The sequence below is a fragment of the Rhinopithecus bieti genome, unplaced genomic scaffold (assembly GCF_001698545.2).
Source record: "Rhinopithecus bieti isolate Rb0 unplaced genomic scaffold, ASM169854v2 scaffold_4480, whole genome shotgun sequence".
Taxonomy (NCBI): domain Eukaryota; kingdom Metazoa; phylum Chordata; class Mammalia; order Primates; family Cercopithecidae; genus Rhinopithecus; species Rhinopithecus bieti.
This window is the reverse complement of record NW_016804510.1, coordinates 569,450-578,327: the sequence shown is the minus strand read 5'-3', so window position 1 is coordinate 578,327 and position 8,878 is coordinate 569,450.

The following is an 8,878-nucleotide window of genomic DNA, read 5'->3' as shown; positions in this document are numbered from 1 at the left end:
TCTGTTTTGTTTTTATTTTTTACAAGTATGCAACTTCCTGTGTTTGCTTTTAAAATGTTTTAATTCTCACTCTGATTAAAAGAATGATCATTTTGCAGTAATCTATAATTCTATTTTGATCAGGTGTTTAGAACCTTTATTTCTGACAAACTTCCCAAAATCAAAATTAAGGTTTTTTTGGCCTCCAATTACCTTTTGGGTATTCTGGAAGGACCCCTAGAAGTCCAAAAGAGAAGTATTAAACAAATTAGGTCTATTTAATATAAATTACATGGGAAGCACTGTAAAATTGGAAATGATATTTAACATTCTTTGAGTTATATTTATATGGGTATGTTATTGACATGAGTAATCCAAAATTGTATGAAATTTCTAGAATTCTGATATTTTGTCAGTCATAGTTCTGGTTATTTTGTTAAAACATTGTACGTGACAAAAATAACCACTTTTTTGTCAATGGCTATTTATAGTAAACTCATCTGATTTTTAGCCATGGCCATTCTAAGTTTTTGTCATCTACAGATCATGGTGTTGACTCATCTCTAAAAATGTTTTGCAGTTAGCAACAGTGCAAAATTGCTTCTTCAAAAAATTTATGGGAAGGACTCTGGCAGGTACTCTGAAACACTTTCTGATGACTTTAAACCATATTAACCATATTATTAGACTGAGTAAGATTTCTAGAACTCTAATAATAATTGTTTAACAATGGACTCATAAAACTGCTAAACCAACATCTAGTTTTATGAGTCCAAAATCTGTATTAAAGAAATAATTATCTGATAAGAAGAAATAAAATTAATTATGTGGGACTGAACTGATGAAGGACTATATTTTACGACTTTGAAACATTGATGTTTATTTTTGTGTTGTTTTCTAGATTTAAGAAAATTTTTTCTTTTAAGCTTTCTATAGCTTACAGCAATCTGGTAACATACACTTTTACAAACAGAATTGAAACATTTATGTTTTTCTCCCTGCCTGATTTCTCCAAAATATAGAAACCATTCATCAGTATTCTTACTTTATGGCAGTATTCTTATCCACATAAGTTCAGTAAGAATCTCTGTTCTTTGTAACAGGACAATCAGTAACACTGGTTACATTACCAAGATTGCGACTGGAATGTCATATTCTTAGATACGTTCAGACAGCTTTGAGAAACTGAGGTTGACTTTATGAAGCCAATAGAAGCCCTTGGAAAACTGGCCTGGTATCTTGAAGACATGCTTTTCTTACAGGGTTCCCAGACTTGAATTAAGTAAAGAATGTCACTTCCCAACAGTTCCAGGAACCTCAGAGTATTTTAGAAACCTCAAGAAGATAGGAATTTCCTTAGGTAATACAGGTAAAACCTGATGGCAAGTTCTTGGCTTAGCTTCATAGCAATGAGTGGCTTTTAAAGGCCTAATCTGAGATTCTTTATGATAAACTCCAGCAAAACAAACTTTAAAAGAGCCTATATGGTCAATCATCATTCTTGTGGCACTTTATGCAAACAATCAGACCACATTTAATGAGACTAAACTCATTTTGCAAATAAATTCGTCTTATTATGATTATCTTTTATAAAAACTGGTGTGACTGGAAAGAGGAACAACTAGGCTTCAGAAGAAAACTATAGTACAATCATTATTATATTTTAACCCTGTTCATTGTTTTTGAGATTCTTCTTCACCTGCAATTCGGACTGGATTCTAAATTTTTTTTGGCTCTAAGACTCCATACTAATTTTACCAATTTTTTCCCCATTCTTCTGACTTGGAATCACAAAAACTAAAACCTTGCAAGCAGGAAACTGGTCAACTTAATAAACAGACTCAGAGAAATTACTACATCAGCTACATTTAAACTGCAAATCAGGAAAATCTGTACAGACTGCCATTGTCTGCTTCTGCTTTCACCGAAGATGCTTTGAGCCAACATCTAGAAATCTCAGCTGGCTGCCCTTCAAACTCAAATGTTGGTTTTTAGACTGCTCCAAGACTTAACCTTTGTTTTTATTTTGTTTCCTCAGAAATATCTCCTATTAAATACCTGTTTTATTGTACCATATAGAGGCCTAACTTTGGGAGCCCACCTGTAACGCCAGTTCCTCAAATGAGACACAACTATTTAACTGAACCGACCTATTCTCAGGACAGAACTAACTTAATTCTCAGGACTACAAGACTGATAGGGGGTTTTAATAAATGAAACTTTCTGAAAATAAAGATTCAAAAGGAAAACTCTGGAAGACCAGAATATACTTCTTTGGCATATTCTGAATTGCTAATCCAGAGAACTCAAAATAGGAATAGCTCTGAAAAACTGTCCTGTTGTAAAGACAATTTACATGTTTCTACCTTACTAAGGTAAACAGTGGATGCAAGCAGAGGTTCTTTTGGAGCTCCATTTATTTGTCTAAGGAGAGATGATGTTCTGACATCTCCCCAAAACTAAGATTGTCACAGAGAGTCGCCCTTTCTGATTACTTTCATCTAAGAGATTTCATAACACGACAGCGTTGCTTACCATGTGTTTCTTCCACTGACCTTTCTATAATCTTTTGCCACCACCCTCCGAAGTCCCAAGCCCTTATTCCTTTCTGTAGGATATGAAAACTTCATTTATATGGGCATTCTTTGAGTCTCACATTTTGCGTGTCTCCTGTGCACACGTGTGCATGTAATAAATCTGTACGCATTTTCTCCTGTTAATCTCCCTATTGTCCATTTATTTTATAGACTCAGATTATTGAAACTTCAAAAGGAAGTGAAGAAAAATTCTTTTTGCCCCTACATGGTCATGGAAATAAATTCTGGCAAATGGGAGGTGAGCTTAAGTGAAATAGGCTACTTCCTGACTGTATTGTCCTGCTCTTCAGATCCTCTACCTTTAATGGCTGGAAGGTGGTTAGGATACTAATCTTTAACCATGCAAATGACAGAAATAGCTTGAAGATGGCAGAGGAACAAAACATAAGAAAAGCCATCTTTGCCATCATTAAATTGCCATTCTAGCTAGCCCTGATTGCACACTTGGATGCTTCTTTGAGGAAGAGAAAAACAGAAACAAGAGCCCTAACATGCTGTCTACTTTACAATGTATCGTCTTCAGCAACTGTATTTTAGATAACAGTTTTGAACAAATCCACTTTTAGATACGTAAATATTAATAACTGGAAAAAAAAATCAGAGGAAGATCAAACAAGTTCATCAAAAGGAGGGAGCTAGTGAATTAATTTTCTTTTAATTTTTTTGTTCTACTTTTTTTAACTTAATTTTCCTGTAAATTTGACGTCAAAACTAAATTCTAAACCATTTAATTAGTTCAAGAATGGCTTTGCATTTTTTGAAAGAAAACAGACCACAGCCCAGAAAAACAGAAACAATCGGATATAGGCAGATAAGATAGGATTTACAATATAAAATAGCTCACATAATGATGGAGGCTGAAGAGTCCCACAATATGTCATCTGCAAGCTGGAGACCCAAGGAAGCTGCCAGTGGAATTCAGGCTGAGCTCTACAGGACCCTACTTCTGGAGTGTAAAGTTGTCTTAAGAAGACAATCTTTAAGAACTGACGTTCTAATATAATCTCCTCCTTCTACACACAAGGCAATGTGACTCAGACCCTCACACGGGACATAAGTGTCTAGCCCCAGGTTACCACATCAAACTCAGAGCCTACACTAAAATCCAACCTTCCTTGGTTCTATTTATCAAAGCTGTACTGGAAAGAAAAGGATTATTTTTCTAGCACACTTAAGCATCTAATCTTAATTTGATGGTGGCAGTGATAAAGGTGAGAGGAGTATTTTTAAAACAATTTTTATTATAGGCCTCAAAGTGGCCAAATGTCATATAAGACATATTGTCAGAGGCATGTGAACCAGAGCAACTCCATCTTGAATAGGAGCTCGGTAAATGCAGACCTGCTGGGCTGCATTCCCAGATGGTTAAGGCTTTCTAAGAAGTCACGGGGTGAAATAGAAGGTCGTCACAAGATACAGGTCATAAAGACCTTGCTGATAAGACAGGTTGCCATAAAGAAGCAGGCTAAAACCCACCAAAACTATGATGGCCACAGAGTGCAAGAGTGACCTCTGTTTGTCCTCACTGCTACACAGCCACCAGCGTCATGACAGTTTACAAATGCCATGGTGACATCAGGAAGTTACCCTATATGGTCTAAAAAGGGGAGGCATGAGTAATCCACCCTTTGTTTAGCATCAAATCAAGAAACAACCATAAAAATGGGCAACCAGGTTGCAGTCCTCAGGGCTGCTCTGTCTATGGAGTAGCCATTCTTTTATTTCTTTACTTTCTCAATAAACGTGCTTTCACTTTACTCTATGAACTTGCCCTGAATTATTTCTTGCATGAGATCCAAGAACCCTCTCTTGGAGTCTGGATAGGGGCCCCTTTTCTGTAACAATATGGAATTCTTTTCTAAATAAAAGGATTCTACAGGTAAGCAGAATTAACAGAAAAAAGCAGCCTCCTAAGACTAAAGCCTCTTTATTCCTTAAATCTCCATCTCCCCTGAAAAGAATGTTTTAACCAAAAGACATAATCCTTTCAAAAGAAATAAATCATAAGTTAAATAAACACAGAGAATTATGCAGCTCCCCTTTATGTAGGATGAGAGCACAACAGTGCACTTTGAAGGAGTGCAATTAGAGCTTGATGCCCTAGGACACACTCTATGCACTCAACCATAAATCAGAGTCAATCTCCAAAAGAGATATGCTCAATTCTATCTACAGAAGTAAGGCCTCATGCTTGTTTATCACTTCCTAAGGAGAGGGACAGACAGACCTTGGGTGAACTCTCCCATATTTGAGTCAATCCAGAATGTTCTTGAGATATATGCTTATTATGCCACATTCCTATAGAATCTTATACAGGACAAAGTTGACCTGGGGAGAGCATGCTAATAAATTCATATAAAACTTAGGAAAGCAAACTGGTGAAACACAATCATAGTTCTCATTGGTAACTTACAGTGACTCCCTTGAAATTCCATTTCTTTCCTCAACCAACAGGGTTTATGGAAATAGAGAGTGTGACAGGCTGTTAGAACTAAAAACAAACAAACCAGCATCTCAACAAAGAGATCGAGACATCACTTTGATCATAATAGTCAGTGCTATGGCTTAAATGTTCCCTCCAAAACTCATGTTGGAATTTCATCCTCAAGGTGCTTGTATTGAGATATGGATCTTTAAGAGGTGACTGGATCATAAAGGCTCTGCTCTCATGAATGGATTGATGGATTAACGGGTTAATGGGTTATCATGGGAGAGGAATCAGTGGCTTTACAAGAAAAGGGAGAGAGACCTGAGCTAGCATGTTAGCACACTCAACCTCCTCCCATGCGATCCCCTGCACTACCTTGGGACCCTTCAGAGAGTTCCCACCAGCAAGAAGGTTCTCACCAGATGCAACCTCCTGCCCTTGGACTTCTCAGCCTCCATAACTGTAAGAAATAACTTCCTTTTCTTTATAAACTACCCAGTTTCAGGTATTTTGTTATGTGCTACAGAAAACAGACTGACAGTGTTTAGCAGCCTTACTGGGTATACTAACAAAGACTATTTAAAGAAACCACTGGTAACCGCATAAACACATGATAGCTAAATTAAATTCAAACTTGGATAATTAACAAGAAAAAATTCCAGAAAGGTTTAGGAAGTTAAAATTTCCCTGGAAAAATCAATTGTGGAACATGTTTTAGAACTTTAAAATATCCTCGAACAAAAGTTATTCTATTCCTAGTATCTTCTCTGAAATATATTATCTTACTTTTGTTTTGCCTTCATAACACTGATCATGATCTGAAATATATACTTATATTTCACTTGCCTGTTGGCGTTTTTTTGATTGTTTTTTGTCTTCTCACCCACTCACAGAATACAAACTCTGTGAGAATAAGGGCTATATCCTCAGGATATAGAACAATGCCTACCACATGTAGGATATAAATAATTATTTGTTGGATGCACAAATGTATAAACCTAAGATCAATCTCTCTTCTGTTCAATTTTTCCTTCTGTCTTCAAAATTTCACATCTTTTTGGCGGACACTAAACAGAAACCATATGAGGAAGGACTCTAAAAATGCAGTTTCTTGTTTCTCCACTGCCTAAGAATGTGTTGGTGGCAAATCTAAGCTGAAAATAGATAATCTGTCATGGGGTGAGAGGTTGAAATCTGGGTCTCACCACAGGCTCCTTTAGTGCTACCTCACCAAGATAGTTTTAAGAAGTTTCCTAATATCTCCCAAGCTCCGTTGAACATAAATGTAAAATCCCTATTCTGCTCTAAGAAAAGGCTCTGAAAGTTTGCAGGAAAACGGATGTTCCCCTAGACAGGCATTATAATAAAGCTGGTACTAAATTCCATTGAGCAGAAACCAAAAGTAAAATACAGTAGGGCAGAACAAAGGAGGGTTGTTGTTGTGTTTAATTGTTTTTGTAGTGCTTAATGAGCACCACTTGTGATGTCATAACCTGCAGAAAAGGAGACTGGTGTAAGCTACATGCAGGTGTGTAAGCAGCTAATGGAAGTGACAGCTAATATTATATATAACCAGAGTGCTGAAAAATGAATTATCCACATGGCTTAAATGGGCCAAATGATATATTGGAACACCATGTGGTTTAACACAAAGCATGGCATTCAAGATGGAAGATCCAAATCCTAAGTCTGGCTCTAACACAGACCACTTTTACAAGACTGAGTGAGTCATTTAAACCACACCGTGCTGTGGTTTCTCCCTCAGTCAAATCAGTGCAGCAAAGTGTATTGCCCAGTCACAACACGGGATATTGCGAGGAAACAAGGGTGGTAGCAACAAATGCAGCCTATTCTGAACACTGCAAGGTGCATGCACTGTGCAAAACAATGACCCTCGTGTGTGATCATCAAGGCAAGACTCTTGCAAAATTAATTACTTTTTCAAACTGAAAATTCCACTTTCTTAAACTGGTGTAATTCATAAAAAATACTAAGGTTTATTGCCACAATTCTGCAGTTTCTCCCTTTATGTGAATTTACATAACATACCACAAACATTTAGAATTGAAAAATCCATTTCAGTTATGCCAACAGTTGCCAATAATTCACGATATTTTACCATAACTGTGAGATCCCCTCAGGCTAGAAATATGCATCCCTGTCCCTTTATTTACAATCTTATATTTAGACCTTGCCAACTGGCCGTTTAGGTTGCTCCAAATCAAATAAACTTTGAAGCCCACACAGTAAGTATTAGATCATTACTGAGCAGGAAGTACACAGGCTGGAGGTGCAAACAAAACTCAGAGCAAAAGGGAATCACCAGACATGAATTAGATACAGAGGCAATTATGGCATAATGAAAAAGAGTAAGACATGGAGTCAAAATAGCTGATGTTAAATAACTGCTCTGTCCTTTATGGTATGACCTTGGCCAATCTTGAATAGGATTTTGGACCTCATCTGTAAAATCAGAATATGAGATTATGCCAGGTGAACAAAGGCAAGAAGGCATGCATTAATCAATTCACCCACTGAGTGCCTATAAGAACACAAGCTTTACAGCCACACTGCACGGGGCTTTAATCTATAGCTCTAACCTTAAATGTGTTAACTTGGACGAGACACTTAACCGCTCTGTGTCTCGTTTTCTTATCTCTAAAATGAGAACAATAGTAGACACTACCTTACAGGAATATTTTTGAGGACTAACTGAGTTAATTTGTGTAAAAGAATGTGAACAGTATGTAGCATATAGCAGCATTATCATTATTAGTATGTGCCAAAGGAGACAAAGATCAAAGATCAAGGAAAACCACGCCCAAATGGAGTCACAATGCATATCAAATGACCTCCCAAGATCTCTTACAGACTCATCATTCCCTTACATTTAGTTTTGTTTTCTCTTTTTTTCTTATGAGCAACGAAGTTTCATAAAAATTCGCTGTTTATTGCAGATAGAATTGTTGGCTTTTACAAGCTTTCCCTCCCCTCAAAAGTTCTCACCAGTGACTGTGACATTAATTCTCTAACAATTGCTTTATCACAGAGAATAAACCACCATGGGAACCCAGAGCAAGTGCACAGTTAGGTACACAATATTTAAAGCAGTTTTCATAACTTTATTAGAGATCAGACAAAAGGAGGCAAACGTTGAAAATCTCTTTACATTCTTTCCATGAATCTGCTCTTTGTTGAAGAATCTCGTGTGAGAAACAAAACAAGGTTTAATGAACTCTAAATTAAAGATACTTTGAAAATGCTATTACGGTAGGTTTCCTAAGCCAGTATTTCATAGTAATGACTCTTGTCTTAGTCCACTTGGGCTACTAACAAAATGTTATGATAACAAAAATATCATAAGTTGAGTGGTTTATAAGCAACAAATATTTATTGTTCAGTTCTGGTGACTGGGAAGTCCAAGATCAAGGTGCCAGCGGTCTCAAAGTTTGATGTGAGCTCTCTTCCTTACAGATGGTGCCTTCTGGCTGTATCATCTCATGACAAAAGGGGCAAAACAAGCTCCCTTGGGCCTGTGTTATAAGAGCATTAAACCCATTTATGAGAGTTCTGCTTTAGTCACCTAATCACCTCTCAAAGGCTCCACCTCTTAACACCCACATGGGGGAGTGAGTAGATTTCAACATAATAAATTTGGAGGGACACAAGCATTCAGATCATAGTTACTAAACCATTTACCCTCTTCTCAAGTTTCTAGCCTGCCAAATATACTCTTTTCTCTCAGCAAACTTCCTTACAAAAGCCCATGTTTTCATGAAAGTAATACAGGAGTTATTAAAGAAGTTATTTTAGGCAGATAGAGAGGGTAAGGAGTCCTTGGTAAGGTTTTTTCTTTTAATAAAAGCAGCTCCAG